We start from the raw sequence: 19016 nt of genomic DNA, 5'->3' as shown, positions 1-19016 counted from the left end.
TAATTTAAACTAACTTCACATTCATATCAACATATATCAGATTCAGTTCAGTGTAGGCCATTATCATGTTAACACTAGGTAGATTACTTTCAGTGCATGCCATACTCATTCAATTGTGTATCACATTCATTTAACATAGGGCAAATTAATTGTAACACTTGTTATATTCATTAATATGCCTGTCTTATCCATTATGACATGAGTAATGTTTATTTCAACAGATCAAGATTCAATATACCAGTTGTTATGTTCCTTTGAAAGTGTGTAATTTTAAATTCAATGAACATGTTACTTGTGTCAACATATGTCATGTATGTTTCAACATGTGTCAGAATTATTTCAAGATGTGCAATATTCATTTCAATGGATGTTGTATTTAGTTCAAAGCTTCTCATATTCATTTCAGAGTGGGCCATATTCATTTTAAGGCATGCCAAATTAATTTCAACTGTAATCATCTTCATATGAACGTATGTCATATTTATTTCAGAGTTAGTCATATTCATTTTGACACTAGTCATATTTTTTTCAAATGATCTTATATTTGTTTGAACATGTGCCATATTTATTAGACCATGGCTTGTATTAATTGCTGATTGTCTGGCATTCATTTCATGTGTTTCACAGCCATTTGAAAAAGTATTGCATTCAATTTAATATGTACCATATTCATTCCAAGTGATGATGTATTCAGTTCAAAGCATCTCATATTCATTTAAGTGTGGGTCATATTCATTTTAATGTACATCAAAATAATTTCAACTGCAATCATATTCATATGAACATGTTTCATATTCAGTTCAGTGTTAATCATATTCATTTTGACACCAGTCATATTTATTTCAACTTATCTTATATTCATTTGGACATGTGTCATATTCATTTGAACATGGCTTGTATTCATTGATGAATGTCTGACATTCATTTCATGAGTGTCAGTCATTTTAAAGAGTGTCAGATTCAATGTAATATTTGCCATATTTGTTCCAATGTGGGTCATATTAATTTCATCACCTGTCTATATCATTTCAACATGGGTTATATTCACTGCAGTTTTTGTTATATTCTTTTAGGCAACACCATATTCCTTTCAACATAGTTACTATACATCTCAGTATATATTTTATCCAGTTAAGAGTGTGTATTATTTCACTTGTCTACTAGATAGTATATTCATTCTGCCATGTTTCATATTTATTTTAACACATGTTACATTCACTCTGAAGTGCGGCAAATACATTTTGAAGCACCCCATGCATTTCAGGAGATGTCTTATATGGGGATCTGTAATTTTGACATGAACGGCTTCCCATAAAAAACGCCAGAGAAGAGGCAGTATTTCAGCATTCAAAAAAACGGAAGTACATCGTCTAACGCTGCCTTCCTCCAGGAACACTAGAACGTGAAGCGTTCTGTGTTGAAACCGAGTTTTTTTTATACCTCCCTGTGATGCGTGCTGCCAAACGCAAAGCGGCAGGCACGACAGTTCCTGAGGCCACCGTTAATGGACACACAAGGGCCTCTTATTTTAAATTAATGATAAATAATATTACAATTAATGTATTAATTAATAATTTTAAAATGTACATAATATACACTTACTTATATACTTACCTATATACCTACTATTATACTTACACATGCATGTCTGGTAAAGGCATTTGTGGTAGGTGTATACACATATAATGTGTGGAAAAGACTGTGATAATTTCATTTGTGGTAAAGGCATATGCGTGATAGAGACACGTGTGATAAAAACGTATGCATGGTTAAGGTATTGGTTGGTTACAACTTCGTAGTAAAGGTTGTTTCCGGGTGAAAATGCCACTCTCATGCAGTAGATTGAGAATTTAGTGACCATACACAAAGTATTCTGGTGGCAAAGGCAGTTTAAGGGGCCTATTACGATCTTGGTCGTAAAGCCTTCGATCGCAGATTGGAGGTTTTACGACCGAGGTCATTGGTTTCGATTCTGACAGGCTGATTACCATATGGCTGGTCCGAATTAAACCCAGCTGGTTATTCCGGCTGTCAGAACTGGCCCGTAATCCATATGGATGGAGATTACAATGCCTGGTTTCTAGCAGGCTTTCCATGCCGGGCTTTTCAACACGGAAAGCCTGTCGGAAAGCTTGTTTCAAGGGTGCTTCTAGCAAGACCCCATTCTATTTTCAGCCGCCGGTTGGGGGTTGAGGGGGCACCATTGATCCCTGCACCTTGTGTCAGATACCTTGAGGTACCTGCCACGGGGTGCAGAGATTAACACAACCTCCCAGTTCCCCATGGGAACTTGTGCTTCGGCCGGTTTGCGGCTGTAGCACAAGCTCCCATGGGGAAATGTGGGAATGCAACCGCACCATGTGCTGGCGTATCATAATTAGGCAGTCGGGACCACCGACCAAAGGTCGGCCAGTCCCATTTCCACCACAGTGTCGATCAGAGGAAACTCTTATCGACATTGTAATAAGCCCTTCATGTTTAATTAATTTTACAATAGGTTCAGGGCAGGGGATCTTATTTTAGCTAGTAATCTCCATAAGATTTTGACAGGATCTTGTAAGGACTGGACTAGAGACAGCTTTAGTTGGCTTAACAGCCTCATGCAATCAAATAAATAAATAAATAAAAAATATACATATATAGAGGGGTTTGGGCCAGCCCTCATCATCCTTTTGTCTGTTCAACTGTGGTGCACATTTTGATTCCACCCACTACAGCATACAGTATAGGGAAGTGGGTCTTGCTACTTCTGCCATTGGCTCTCCTGCACTGTGAGTGATGACATTTCCCTCGGCCATGTGTACACATCAGCCTAAAAAGTAGTGTATCTCTGTGCTGGGGCTAGTGAGCGACAATTTTACTAGGTCAATTATCTATTCCATTAATCTCTTTATCTTTTTTATTTTTAATTCATTGATGTGTGTTTAACTGTGGGGCACATTTACGAGGATTTTGCACAATGCAGCACAGCAATTCACCTTGCTGTACTCCTCTGCATCAAAGTGAAAGGGTAGAAATGTAACGTACCTATGGCATATTGCGCATTCCTGTCCTTTTCCCCTGCACTGGCACCGTTTCTGCAGCTTAGCACCAATTCAGACACCCTTGCACCATGATGCAAGGGTGCCTGCATTGCATTCAGTAGTGCTTTTGTGAAAGAAGGGGCACCTTCCTGCTCTAAAACAATAATTGGAGGCTTTTTCTTCTTTCTATGTGTGCTGTAGAATGCAGAACACATAGAAAGAGAAACAAACGAAGATAAATGACCATATTTGTCCCCGTTGCGCCTCCCCTGGGGAACTGTAAGGTGTTGGCACATCCACAGGTTTACATGGTCTTGTAAATGCATCAGGGATGCATCAAAATCCTTGGGTGTTGTATTAGAACAGCCACCACAACACCCATGGAATGCTTTTCTAGAGGAGAGTATGACAACACAGCGATTTTCACTACCTTGCCTTACTCCATATCTATAAGGCCATTCTATGCCATGCATAGTGAAGCAATGGTGGCACAGGGGGCTCATGAATATGCCTTTATGTTTTTAAGCTACACTAATTCAAAGCCAGTACTACCTTCTATTTGCATCAATAAAGTGTATATCTTCTTGCCATCTGCATTAACACTAAGGGGCTTATTATGACTATGGCAGTCTTATGGACTACCATAGCCACAGTGTTGATGCGGGTGCCACTTCACGGGGAGTCTGAGCTACCTTTTACGAGCTTGACTATCAGACCACCAAAGAACCACTGCAACTGTCAGGGATACGTGATCCCTCAGCTGTGTTGCAGCGGTGTGAGGCCGCAATATGCTGGTGGTGCCACTGCAGCTCTGCCAAGCATATTATGAATTTCCTCAGTGCCCTCCTTTTCATGGCTGTGAGCCCGCCATGAAAAGGGTGGTGGTGAGGAACGTAAGGGGGACCTGTTGCCTCTGGGCCAGGGGACGCATGTCCCCCTACATACTTGCAGCCCCAGTTCCTGTATGGCATAGATTGCACTACATAGTGCAGTACATGCTATAATGTGCTTTGGCAGTCTCACAGTGATGTCTTTCTAAGTCTCACATATGAGCCTTAGAGCAGCACTGCCAAAGCATCGACCACCAGACCAGAAAGGTATTCCTAATCTGGTGGGTGGTGTGCGGATGAGTTTGGCAGTCTCCCAGAGGTGCCAAGGCGTGGTGGCCCGCTGAAAGACCAACAAACTCGTAATCAGGCCCTAAAAATTGTTTCCTCAGTGCATCTGTCTGTTAGGAAGCAGTTGTACTGCTCAAGTAAAATTATAGGCAGTAGATACTTTTTTAATATAAATGTTTTATTGCAAGTATATTGTCACTACTTTAGATGGGTGCATTTTTTGTGCTTAAGTTTATCTTTGTGTCATCCAAAGCGTTTGCATATTCGTGCTTTAGATATTTCCACTTGCGTTAATTGTCAGAAAATATATGCCTACTTTTGCAATATGTGATATTTAGTGCTAATTGTAGTTTTCAATCACAACTGGTTGCTTTCTTGTCGCCTTCTGTGTAAAGAGGCCTGCAGAGTCATGCATATGTATGTATATTAAGGAAATATCAGACTAGTAAGAAATGAGACCATGCACATTTATAAAACATGCTGATTCCACAGATAATGTTGAAAATGACATGTCACTGTATATACAATTCTTAGTGCATGTCACAAATATGTCACTCATGTCATTTTTGGAAAGAGCGTCTGTTCCTGCAGTCTAAGAAGTTCATTTGAGTAGGATGACTGCAGCATCTGCACATGGAGACATATGTGACTGCAACAGACTCTGCCTCCTGGTCTGCTTGTCGTGAATCCTGTCAGAAGCACAACTCCATTCATCTGGAAGTGACCGTGATGCTGTTTCTCCATTTTTCATCTCCTTTAGATTGATGAGCAGTTTGAGCTATGGGGTAGTCGGTGCTATGGCACTCATTTTGATTTTCTGAGCCGGTGTATCATTTGCCACAAGTAACTGAAAATAAGGGCCCATGGACGTCCAAGGCTTCGAGGCTGACGCGCTTTAAAGTTTCTGGGGTGAAGTTTGAGATTTTTTCTTACCTTTTTCCAAAGTGTTGAATTTGTCAGCAGACGTACGTAATAAGTAATGCATATATGTACTAGTCTATAGCTCTACATATTACCAGACGAACCTTCCTCTATTTTTAAAAGCAGTTCAAACCTTTTTTCATGCTTTTGTGGAAGTGCCCAAACAGGTAAGCACGTTGACATACATGTAAGCTATCATTCACATGTCACTGGGACTTTTATGAGTGTGTTTGAAGGACTGAATACTGCATAAGTCCTGTCTCAGAGAACTAGACACATGACATAGGTAAATGACAGGGTCAATATATTCAACAGATCTCAATATACTCTTGATTCAAATCTATATTCGGACTTTGAGGCATGAGTCGCTAATCCCCAACTGAGAAGGTAAGCTTGCAATTGAGAAGAAGGTGGACAACCCTAGAATTAAAAACGGATGGCAAAAAGGGAATCTGAGTCACATAAGGGGCCTGTGAGCGAAGCAAGGATACTGTGTAGCTTTGTAGCCAGGTGAATGCCATTCACGTGAAAAAAGCGGTAAAACAGTTCGGCGTAAATAGATCACCATCGCCTGATTTACAAAGTTATATTTTCTTAGATTTTACTTCCAAACACCGACTTCTCATTGGCTTAAACTCAGTTCCCTAATGGTTACCTACTTATCAGAAGAGTTTTGTCATGAGCACTATATTTTTTCATTTTTATGTGATCCGGTAAAATATTTGACTAAATTCACCCTTACAAAATGTTGGTATGTGGGAAAGGTAGGGTATGCATTTTGAAGCACGTAAATAGGAAATCATATTCAGCATCGTGAGTTGTGATATAATTAAAGTAATAAAGGGATATGGAAACTTGTAACACAGAAAGCCAGAATAATAGTTTGTCAGACAACGCTTATAATTGATTAAAAAATGTTGTCTAAAAAGCTGATCCCGTGCTCTTACTTAGGATGAAAAGTGGAGGTTAGCAGTTTTAGGTCGCTTTAATTGCCTGTGATCTGAAACGATGATATGAAAATATGGTAAGGTTCTGTTAGAAACTATGGGCCTCATTACAATTGCAGTGGGAACGCTACCGTCAGCCTGTAGGCAGCAGGCCCACCACCATCGGACCATGCATTACCGCCCGCCACATTATGATGGTGGGAAGATGCCCGATGGGTCGGATGGGCTCCTTGAGCCCGTTGGATGGAGCATATTGCCTACATTGGTAGAGGTATTACAATGTTAGTTTCTGCTTGCCGTTTCATGATGGTTTACCTGCACTGAAAAGGCAGGTGGAAAGGGACATTGGAGTCCCGTAGCGAGCCCTCTTTATCCCCTGGCCCTCCAAAATGGGCCTAAGAGGGCACCTATGGTGACCCCCTTACTATCCCTGCACTATGTGAAAGGCACCGATTGGTGCCTGCCACATAGTGCAGAGATATCTACTGAGGGTACCTTTTGAACTGTGGCATGTTCTGCAGCCGGCAGCACACGCCGCAATACAAAAGATATGCATTGCAACTGCTTTGAAGACAGTCACATTGTGATACCGGTTGCGGGTCTGACCTACTGTTATTTTTGGAAGATGCTGGGGAGGCATTGGCCGCCGCCAATGCAGTACTCACGTCTTTCGGGGCGCTGTCAGGCCTGCGAGTAAACTGGTCAAAAACTTGCTTGTTTCCGGTGCGTAACGGAGAACCCCAGCCTGACACGACTAGGGAGATTCGATGGGCGCCCAGCTGCTTCAAATACTTGGGAGTCCATATTTACCACTCCTCCGCCGATGTCCTGGAAGGCAACATATCCCGTTGTATCCGGGCATTGAAGGGCAGCATGTCCTTCTGGGCTACCCTACCGTTGTCGGTGGCGGGACGAATTGCGCTGCTCTAGATGGTGGCGCTCCCCCGACTCCTTTATTACTTCAGAACGTTACGGATATGGATCCCGCCAGCTGAATTCAGACACTTGAAATCATTCCTGATTGCGTTCCTTTGGGGGTCTGGCCACCGCCTCGTGGCGCTTCAGACCCTTATGAGGCCGAAGGCGGAGGGGGGGCTGGCGGTCCGAGATTTTGAGACGTATTACTTAGCTGCCCAGCTACAGGTTTACACTCAGGAGGTGGCGAGGGAGTTCCGGGGACCGGAGGAGAAGAGAGGCCTCGGTGTCCCCCGGCACGTCCTCTCCTATATTGCATTGCGGCAGAGACTGGTGGTGAGGGACCTCACGCAGGAGGAACGCACCATTAGACTGTGTTGGAATCGCGTTCAGCGCAGGTTGGGTATAGTCCACCCATACGCCCCCGAGATCCCACTGGGAATGCTTACTGCGCTCCCCCACGGTGGCGATTGGTCCCAGTTAATCACCTGGGAGGAGGCGGGTATTCAGGTCATGGGTGACCTGTATGAGAATGGAACGCTCCTACCCTTCCAGACGCTATTGGATCGCTTCGACATCTCCAGAGGGGGCTTCCTGCTGCATGCGGCCGTCACAAGGGCGCTACAGACGCATTGGCGGTCGGGGATGGAGGAGCCACCGTTATCCTTGACGTGCCAATATGTGATGATGGCAGCCGGAACGGTTAAAGCCGTGACGTGCTTATATTCTAGGATGACCCAGGAGCAGATGACTCCATTGGAGGCGCTTAAGGATAAATGGGAAACGGACATAGGGAAGCCCATCCCGGAGACCACATGGGCCCAGCTGCTGCGTCGGGCCTGGAAGAGTTCGCGGAACGCTAGGTTCCAACTGGTTCACTTTTATATTTTGCACCGTGCATATCTCACCCCGGAGAAAATTCCGAAATACTTTGCCTCTGACACCGCGGCTTGCCCTAGATGTCGGACGATCGGAGCGGACCTGGCCCACATGTTGTGGTCTTGTTCTGCATTGGCCTCTTACTGGACGAAAGTTGGGTACACCCTCAAGGAGGTAACGGGACGTATCCTCCAGTGTGACATTGCAGTGGCGCTTCTGCACTGGTTCCCGCATACCCCTAAGACGCGGGTAACCAGCAAGTTTATAGATATGGGACTTATCCTGGCGCTGGAAGGCACAAGTTGGTCCGGCGGGCACTAAATGGCGCACTGAGTTCCTTAAATGGGCAGAGGGAGAGAGCACCCTGCGTTATCAGCTGGCGAGGCGACAATAGAATGAAAAGGCGCTGGACGCCGCGCAGGCATGGGAAACATTGGTGCAAGCCCTGCGGGATCACAATTCCCCCAGCGACACGGACAGTGATGCTGCAGAACTTCCTACGTCCCTGTAATATAATAGACTAATCATGTACTCCTTCACACTCCAGGTAGATTCCTCCTACACGTACAGTTGATCTGCTGCTGCACTAATGGCGGGGGTGGGGGGGGTTGATGCACAGACGACACATACTGCTCACATCATGAACACTTGATCCCATATCTGTGTCGTCATGCCCTTGACTTGTTGTGTGGGCCATGCTGCATTGGGGGAGGGGGGGAGGGAGGCTGCTTTGATTTCATGGGTTGTTCTACCTTAGGTTTTTTCTTACGTATACTAAAGCGAAAGCGTAACTGACTACAGGGCAATATCTATCCGCATTGGGCCTTTGTTGGGCCTACATGTCTACGTTGTGTCTAAATTGCCGCCCGACCCCCGGGTTGTGGGCTAAATGGCCGTGTATCAGTTCCGCAATAAAAATTATTTAAAAAAAAAAAAAAGTGATACCAGTTGCGGGACCGCTGAAAGATAGATGGACGGTCCCGTTTCCGAAGCGATGGAAGTCGGACATAAGTCCGACCGCCATCCTAATCAGGCCCTATGTGTTGGCATGCACTTTTAGGTGGTGTTTGACCAAAATATCAAGTTGGAAATATTGTCTTACTATAATATTGTTGCCTTTATATTATGATATTCAAAATATGGCCTTTTAGAATATCGAAGGTAAGATTATCAGATTTTAGTGTTGTATTTAATAATGTCATTTAAATTGTTGTTGCTTATAACATAGATGTATGTAATTTCGTTTTTTTTCTGTATTATTATAGTATTTTAAATGTTCTATATTTTTTAATTATTCTTTTTTTAAGTGTTTTAATATTTTATGAGCCCAATGTTTCTGTATGTGTCTGGTGTGGCTAATTTATATTTTATTTTATACAATTTTTATACATTATTTATTTATATTATTTTGATTAGAGATAGTTTTTTTTTAGTGTGCTAGTATAATGCATTTTATATTCGTGGTGGGCTGTGTGGTTGATAAGGCAAAGGTAAGGAGTTTTTTTAATTATTTTTTAACTTTGTTACAAAAACATATATTTGGCAATATATATGGTATAAAGTAATCCAGAAGTACAATATAAGGATATTGTAAGTCACCTAGGAATTCCATAACCATATAGAGTAACAAGTCAAGGTTCCTTTATAAAGTTATAGAACTCCAAGGTGACTAGCATTATCCTTATCATGCATGGCAGGGATACTTCAGTCCTTATAATACATTGTCACACCATCACCTTTCCCACAAATCATATAAATTCTTGTTGCATAGTTATTTGATATGAAACCAGAGCGTGTTTGTAAACATGAAAAAGAAATATGGTTCTGAATTGAGCAAACAATTGGTCCAGAGACAGTACCCCACACATCTAGTTCGGAGGGCAGCTAAACGCATATGTAAATATCATGAAGACATTCTCCTAGAGGACTAATCCTGGGGGTCTACAGAAAGACTGACATTTGTGAATACTTATTGTAGTTTGAAGAGAGTCTATGTCAGGACCGGAGGCTCTGATTAGGCTTTTCTTCCTTCGCCACAGCAGCCAGAAAAGCAATAAAATGACTTTTTCTTACAAACAAAGAGAAAAAAAGTAATGTACTCTCATAGACGAATGAATCCAGTCCATAAACATCAACTCCCATAAGTCCTAGGGATAACACCATAACAGAGTCCTTCCACACTGTCCATTACTCCTAGAAAGCTCCACCATCTTGTGCAGTCCTCCTCTTTCTTCGCTGCTGCGCAGCTAGATAAGTGCCTTTTTTCTCCTGTGCTTCATTCTTTACTGTTGGTGAATAATTGTGCTTTGTTTCATGCTGTTGGGCAGTCATTGAGGGGATTGCAGTGTTCAGTGCGCTGTATTGATGGTTTGTTTCACAGATTCCCCTCTTTTGCAGCCGCGGGAGCGCTTTTCGCTCCTTGCGCGGCAGGTCCAACTGCAGAGAATATTGTAGCTGCCAGGGGGCACTCATGCGTCTCGTTGCTCCCGCTGTGTGGTGACTTCAAATCTGAGCAGCGCTGAGGGAGAAACGAGTCCGCCGGAGCCTGTCCCCCGAGCCACCAAACCTGAACGCCCTATGGAGTCTGTATCGCCCCTTTTTTACACTGATTCACGTACCGCTGGGGTCCGAACTCAGGGAGTCTCTCCTGCTTATCTCGCCAATGGCGAGATTGTGCACCATTTGTAGGGAGCGCGCTTGCTGGCGGCTATGCCGCGTCAGTCTGACTGACGGCCTGCGTGCTCAGGGCATTGTGTACAGCCCATAGAGGAGTTTTCCTCTGCAAGGAAATCAGTTGCAGCTCTCAGAAGAGGGGTCCCCCGGGTATGTGGTGAAGGTGGCGCTGAGGGGGCGCAATGGCTGGACAAGGATCGAACACTTGAAAAGTGCTTTCTAGGCCAAATCCGTGCCACCCCCTACTGTGCCTCCTCCGCCACCAGAGCCCTCAGTGTCCACGGCAACCCCTTCCCTGTGTCAAGATGGCGGTTCCCCTACTGACACCGATGACGACGAGGGGTCTTCGCGTTCTTGGCGTCCGTCTAGTTCCACGGGCGCTTTGCCCCAGGACGCTTCCGGTATGCTGGATCGGGATAAAAATTATTTATTTGAGTTGAGATAGGACTAGTAAAGTGCAACTTTGCCCATAGGCGTCAAGGCACTGGGGATGGAGAAGCTGTGTGATACGAAAGCGGAGTGAGCCGGTTACAGGTAGACCTCCCTGAAGAGCCAGGTCTTCAAAGCCTTTCGGAAGAGAGAGTGGGAGGTTAGTCCCTTGATCTCAGCAGGAAGGGTGTTCCAAATCCTGGGTGCAAGGGAGAAAAGGCCCTCTCACCCCATCTGGCTTTGTTGCTTTTAGGTACAGAAAGAAGATATTTGTTGGCTGAGCGAAGTGCCCTGCCGGCGACATAGAGGGTCACCAAGGGTCTGATGTCTTCCGATCCAAGACCGTGCAGAGCACGGTGGGTGAGGCACAGGACTTTGAACTCTATTCTGGCCTGGATGGGGAGCCAATGCAGATCCTTCCTAATTGAGGTGCCTGATGCGAACCTTGGGGCGTCAACGACAAACCGAGCTGCTGCGTTTTTTTTTTTTTTTTTTTTTTTTTTTTTTTTTTTTTAGTCCTCATATCCACCATGGTTTTTGAAAGCCATTTAGAATAAGCATCAGACAAGTTTACACAGTATAGTAACTGGAAGGAATCATTTCATTCGAGAGGAGAGCCACAGATCCCGCAACTGTCTCAGCTTGAAATTCTTTTAGGCTACCAGTGGGGAGGCCTACTGCTGGGCCAGGGCCGGGATCTGACCGGATACGATTGAGTTGGCACCATAGTAGTATAATCATTGGACCCGGTACTATTTGTAGGTGCTGTACCTGTAGTTTATTGATTCCCAGGTACAATGCATTGCAGTAGTCTAACCTTGAGGAAATTAGGGCCACCGTAACCAGTTTGCGGGCCTCGGTGGAAAGATAGTGTACTAATTTCCTCAAGGTTCTAAGGACACCACAACACGTGGAAGCCGTCCTGCTGACCTGTTTGTCAAAGGAGAGCTTGGTATCGAAAATAACACCCAGGTTCCGAGCGGACACGATCCGCAGCCTGGGCGTCTGGGGACACGGTGGCCAAGTTCATTTTGGGATGCCTCCGCAAGCCACTGGAGAAGGAAGCCCGGGGATGCCTTAGGGCCGAGTGTCCGTATCCCACATTAGAGGGGAAAGTGGCCCTTACTCCCGAATTGGACTAAAAAATGGCGACTTTCCTCGCAAAGTACATAAAGGACCCTCGCAAGGGGATAGACAACTCTTGACAAATGTGCCAGGATAAACTCCTGGACGCCATTGGCCAATGACAAAGATCTTGGACATCGTGGAAGAGGCGAGGCAAGGGGTCTGTCCTCTCACCTGACGTGCTGTCCAACTGGGTGCAGAGGGCAATAGCCTTTATCGGAAATGCCAACTGCAGCCTGTTGACAGAATGCTGACGCTCTTTGCTCATCAAGCTTGACCCAACGCTGGGCGACTTAGCGTCCTCAGAGGCAGGAGCCGTGGCTCAAGGGGGGCTGTTTGGGGACCCCTTTCTGAAAGAGTTGGGGAAGTTTGTTGCCACATTCACCTCACTAGATAAGGCCCAATTGAATAGGGTTTTCCAAGCTTGTTTTTCCCAAGGGGCTGGTCGCGGGAAGGGCCTTGTGAACGGCCGCGGCCGTCAACAAACCAATAATAGGGGACAAGGCTCCGGGCGAGGACAGTGCAATACCTCAGCCATTTTTAACAACTTCTACCCCACCAAAGGGCAAAGCTTTCGAAGCCGCGGCGGCTTCAAGAACAACTCCGGCGGTGATCAGTCAGGAGGTAAGTGTCATCCTTGCAGAGCAAGTGCATATTGGGGGGCGCTTGGTGGATTTTCAGGATGTTTGGTCAGCGCTCACGGCAGATACCTGGGTCCTTCAGACTGTGAAAGGGTTTCATATAGAGTTTTACGACCAGCTACAGAAGGCCGAGCATCCGCATCCCATTTCTTTCTCCGTCTCCGATGCCCAGCTGATCAACGAGGAGGTGTCCGCTCTACTCAAGAAAGGAGCCATCTGTCGATCAGTGCTGCACCCCAACGGTTTCCTGAGCAACGTCTTTCTGGTGGAAAAACCGGACGGTTGGCTGCCGGTGATCAACCTCGAGGAGTTCAATGGGTGGTTGGTCTATCGACATTTCAAGATGGAAGGAATCCATTTTCTACGGGATGTTCTCTGACCACAGGATTGGATGATCAGGTTGGACCTAAGGGATGCGTACCTGGTAGTCTCAGTCCATCCTCCTCATCAATGTTTCCTCCAGTTTCTATGGCAGGATCAGGTGTACGAGTTCACCGCCCTTCCATTTGGACTTTCCTCTGCACCATGGTGTTTCGCAAAGGTGCTACACCCAGTGGTAGAATTTCTGAGGGGTCAGGGAGTAAGGATGATCGTGTATCTAGACGACATCCTTCTCATGGCGCAGTGTCTGAGGAAGTTGATTTCCCAACTGCAGCAGACGGTATCCCTTTTGGAGAGCTTGGGGTTTGTCATCAACAAGGACAAGTCAATCCTCTCTCCGTGCCTCTTTCTCGGATTCATTGTGGATTCAGTGAATTCTTCATTGAGTCTGCTGGCCTGCAAGATGGCCAAGATCCGTCAAACCTTGAGGCAGACCATCTCCAAGCCGCGGACGTCACTCCGCCAGATCGCTCGGGTTGTAGGTCTCCTTTCCTCTTCCATCCAGGCGATCTTCCCAGGCACGCTTCATTACCCGGCCTTCAGGCGCCTAAAAGAGCACCATCTCAGGAAGGGGCTGTCATTCGATCAGTCAGTTCCCCTGTCGGAGGACGCCAGGGAAGAGATTTCATGGTGGTTGACACACATGGAAGCCTGGAATAGCCGGGCAATCTTCTTCAGCTGGAGGCCAGACCCTCTTGCAGAGGCCACAGACGCTTTTCTCCAGGACTGGAGTTTGGAGTGGGGTTACGCCTTCCCACCATTTGCGATGATGGCACAAACAATGGCCCAAATCCGTCTTTTGAAGGCAGATGTGGTAGTGGTGTCACCATATTGGAAGTCTCAAGTCTGTTTTCCAGTTCTTCTGGAACTTTCTTGGGATTTTCCAATCCTACTCCCCCCGCTCCCTCAACTTCTTCTGAATCCAGACGGGGGCGTCACCACCTCATCCTCCAAGGATCTCTCCGCGTCATGGCATGGAGGCTTGGAGGAGACGCTGGTTTCTCCTGGGCCTTTCGGGACAGGCTCAAGGTCTCTTGGCAAAGGCCTGGGCAGACAGTACATCTAAACGCTACCGGTCCGCGTGGACTAAGTGGATGCATTGGTGTCTTCGATGGGATCTGGATTCCGTGGTCACAGGCGTTGTTTCTGTGTTGAATTTTCTGGCCGAATTAGCTACAGATGGCCTGGTTTACAGATCTATCAATGCGATAAGATCGCCGATCTCGGCAGCTCACTGCCCGGTGGACAGTGCACCGATTGGGGAACATCCGTTTGTCTGTAGGCTCTTGAGAGGGATTTGTTTGTCTTTGCCCCCGGAGCCTCGTTACTCGGTCTTTTGTGACCTCAGTTTGGTTCTGAACCACTTTTTGTCTTGGCAGCCTAATAAATACCTTTCTTTGAAGGAACTTTTGGCCACATTGGCCATGCTTTTGTGCTTAGTGTCCTGTCGTAGGGTCTCGAACGTACGAGCTTTGGACGTTCGGCGAGGGTTACGTTTACTCTAGGTCATCGCACGAGGTCAGATTCCAGGACGATCTCTTATCCGGCCTTTGCGAATGAGCCCAAGCTATGTGTGGTAAACTGTCTGCAATCCTACGAGGAAATGACGATTGAATTTTGCCCTGCGGGCGAACAGCAGCTCCTTATTGCCTTGCAGAAACTGCACCATGCGGTCTCTTCCCCCACAATAGCCGGGTGGGTGACATGGGTCATCCAAGAGACGGGTATTGATACGAAGTAGTTTGCTGCACATTCAGCTAGAGGTGCAATGGCCTCGAAGGCTTTTTCTTTAGGAGCTCGATTAGAGGACCTTATGCGCGCGGTAGATTGGTCATCCTATTCCACCTTCAAGAGGTTTTATTTCAACCCGGTGGTAGAGGTTGCTCAGTTGGTGGTAAGTAAGCTTTGAACTAGCATAATCGGAGCCTCCGGTCCTGACATAGGATTGAAATTTGCCTTGCTTAGTATTGGTAAGTTTCAATTCTATTAAGGACACGGAGGGGAGGATTATCCCTCCCGTTGCACACCCACCCGTACTTGCGTAAGTAATCTGGCTTAATGTTTCTGATACAGAACGTGTTACCTGCACAGTACTGTTCTTTGGAGATGTGGTGTTGATTTTAGGGAGGTGACCTGAAATAAGCTCACAAGCTTCTTTTACATTACAGGACAAGATGGAGCCAAGCAGCACCAATAACATGGAGGCATTTATTTATTTATTTATTTTTAATATTTATAGAGCGCTGCGTTTACCCATGGGCGTCTTGGCGCTGATAAACCATTTATTTAAGTACAAAATGTGAGGTTAGGAACCAGTTAGTTAAAACGGACTGTAAGGAAGAAATGATTATTGAGTGAACAGCCAAGTTTTGAGGAGTTTACGGAACTGGAGGAGCGTGGCACTTTGTCTGATGTTAAGAGGCAGGGTGTTCCAGAGTCTGGGGGCCGCCACCAGAAAGCGTCGGTCACCCCAGGTGACTGTTTTGGTGCGGGGGACGACCAGTTGATTGAGAGTGGCCGATCGTAAAGCTCTGGTGGGTTTGTAGTGTTGTAGTTGATGTTTTAGGAAATGTGGTCCTTGATTGTTAACTGCTTTGAACACAATGCAGAGGGATTTGAAGTGAATTCTTTTTTGTACAGTGAGCCAATGAAAATCCTTTATATTTTTGGAGATGGATTCAAACTTTGTCTTGCCGGAGAGCAGACGAGCCGCCGCGTTTTGTACCGATTGGAGTTTTGTAATTACTCTAGTTTGAGCATTAAGGAATAGCCCGTTGCAATAGTCCAAAGATGAAAGGACAAGGGCAGTGACAAGAGTCTTGATGGCAGAGTCAGGGAGAAAAGGACGAATTTTCCTGATCATTTTTAATTTCAGGTGTGCCGTAGACACTGTTTTATTGGCGTGGTCCATGAAGATTAGACCATCGTCGAAGGTGACACCGAGGTTCCTAACCTTCGTGGTAGGAGTGGGAGGGGTATTGAAGGTCTCTGGCCACCAACTAGTTGGCCAGGCTGGTAGGAGTGATCCAAAAATGAGTACCTCGGTTTTTTCTGAATTTAGCTTTAGGCAGTTGGTAGCCATCCATTCTCCTATATCTAGGAGCCCTTTCTTAAATTTTTCGGCTACTTGCTCTCCATCCCCTTTGATTGCCAACACTAGTTGGGTGTCGTCGGCGTAGCAGGTTAGGCTCATCCCATGTGCTTTGATGGTCTTAGCAAGGTCCGACACATAAATGTTGAAAAGTGTCGGACTCAGGGATGAGCCTTGAGGAACTCCACAAGGAGCAGAGAGTTGGGCCGATTGAAAGGGTCCTAGAATGACAGCCTGCGTTCTTTTGGCAAGGAAGGACGCAATTAAGTCTTTGGCAGTGTGACAAATGCCAAATCCCTGGACACGATCGACCAAGGTGTTGTGGTCGACCGTGTCGAAGGCCGCCGATAAATCTAGCAGAACCAGGATGGCAGTGCCACCCTGGTCCCTGATTACCCTGATATCATCGGCGGCTTTGATCAGGGCTGTCTCAGTCCCATGGTGTTTCCTGAACCCAAACTGGGTGTTGTCAAGGAGCTGATGTTTTTCTATAAACTCGGAAATCTGGGTGTTCATGATTTTTTCAGTCACCTTCGCCATGAAGGGGAGGCTAGCGATGGGGCGATAGTTTTTTAGCTCACTTTTATCCAGGGAGGGTTTTTTTAACAAGGGTTTTAATAAGGTGTTTTTGAGGGGATCCGGGTAGTTGCCTGACAAGAGAATTGAGTTGCAAACCTGCGTGAGTGCCGGTAGGATAGAATCCATTACCGGTCGAAGTAAGGAGATAGGGCAGGGATCCAGAAGTGATCCTGATTTAATAGTGGATAGTATATTTTTTATTTGGTCAGGGGTGACCGGTTGGAAGCTGAGGAACATATTGGCTGGGAGAGAGGTAGTAGATGTGATTGTATTTAGAGGTGATTTGGTGGAGAAAGCCTGGTAGATATCGTCTACTTTGGTGAAAAAAAAGGAGGCGAGAGAATCACACAAAAATTGCGACGGAGGGGGAGTGAGGTCGGGGGAATGACCTGATAGTGCTTTAGTGATTTGAAATAGTTGACTTTGCGCAAAGAAAGAGGACGTCTTCAAAAGATGGTGGAGCTTTCTAGGAGTCATGGACGGTGTGGAAGGACTCTGTTATGGTGTTATCCCTAGGACTTATGGGAGTTGATGTTTATGGACTGGATTCATTAGTTTATGAGAGCAAATGACATTTTTTTTCTCTCTGTTTGTAAGAAAAAGTAATTTTATTGCTTTTCTGTAAGCATGGGCCAAAAATCCATTACGCTTGCGAAATTTGTGGATTATCGGCAATTTCGCGATCGGCGAATCTTGCAAAATTGCCCAAAATTCGCAAATATGCGAGCAGGCGGATTCTTTTTATTTTTTAATGCCAACTCACTCAAGGGACCCCTGCGCCCTTCGGCGCGATGGCATAGTAACACACACATGGTCACTGGAGACAACTCTTCTGGCACTTTACGCAGCTGTAGTTTAGGAAAAGCACTATACATTTACCCAACGAGGTAGCACTTACTGATTAGCCAGTAGAAAGTACTCCAGGTGAGTCAAGGTATCGCACAAAACGGTGGCGTCTTCTTGGATACATATGAAGGGCAGGGTTCATTCTGGCACGATGCTCCTGTCACAAAAAATAAGGAAGCACTTACAGCAGGTGCCCGAGTTGAAGCTCAAGTTCAGTAACGCATTCATCAGCCCAAAAACAATCATGAGCTTTGCCGAGGCAGGGGAGGTGTGCTTTCTCCCCATATCTACCGTAGAAAATTAGCTGTGATGCTGGATAGAGGCCTTTGCATCCTTGACTTTCACAAGCGCAATCCCCGTGAAGTTCCTGTGACCAGGAATTTCTTTCTCCTCATCTGCTGCTCTGATCGGTATCTGACCTTTTTTTACACTCAAGAGGAATGTGAACTCGCATAGAAGGCCCGCCCGTTTGGCCCCGCCCACACACTTGCGGTGTCACCGTCTTCCCGCCATTTACCCACTATGATGGACAGCTCACCCAAGGGACCCCTGCACCCTTCGGCGCGATGGCATAGTAACACACACATGGCCACTGGAGACAACTCTTCTGGCTCTTTACGCAGCTGTAGTGTTAGGAAAAGCACTATACATTTACCCAACGAGGTAGCACTTACTGATTAGCCAGAAAGTACTCTACTCTAAAAATTCTCTAGTTCGCGGATTCCACTCTAAGGCGGGATATTCAGACCTTGCTTTTTAAGACAACAGTGCAGGGTTTTTAGGTTGAAAACCTACTTAATAGGTCTGAATGGTGAGATACCTTGGATCAGCTTTGAATGAGGGACCTGTTAGCTAATATTGCCCCTGGGATACTGAATTGGTATTAGGCAATATCATCGTACCTTTTTGTTCCAGTGGGTACAGAACATGGTACTAGTAATGTTGATCTGAGAGAGACTGATGTTATGAGTTATTCTGTAGACCCATTAAATGATAATCATGTTTTTTAGAAGCTCTTTTTGATACTCCACCCGCCTTATCCCCTGACTTCATGCTTTCTCTCCTCCCTTATTTGCTCCTCTTGCAGAGGCAGTAAGGTCACTGTTTTGGTAGAAATGAGAAGTGGGATTTAGACATTATTGGTGAAGGAATGGGGCTTTTTGAGTTTGCCTCTTACATGTCTTTAACGGGGTGGGGAAATGGGAAGGGGATCGAGACTGTGAGACACTTTTGGACATCACGATCAGAGAGGGAGTTTTTTACAATCCTGCTTTCTTATTGTAAGAATTGCGAAGTATGAACAAAGCAAGCGGACCTGATTTATGGGCATCATAACGAAACAGGAAGGCACCTTTTTAAAGAGCAGCTCAGAGTTTTGGCATCTGGCTCCTCGCCGTGGGCAGTTGCGGTTCTGCATGACAAAGAACCGATCTGGGTGAGTAATGTGA

This window comes from Lissotriton helveticus, chromosome 4_1, assembly GCF_964261635.1.
Source record: "Lissotriton helveticus chromosome 4_1, aLisHel1.1, whole genome shotgun sequence".
In the NCBI taxonomy this organism is placed as follows: Eukaryota; Metazoa; Chordata; class Amphibia; order Caudata; family Salamandridae; genus Lissotriton; species Lissotriton helveticus.
This window is presented reverse-complemented; position numbering follows the sequence as displayed.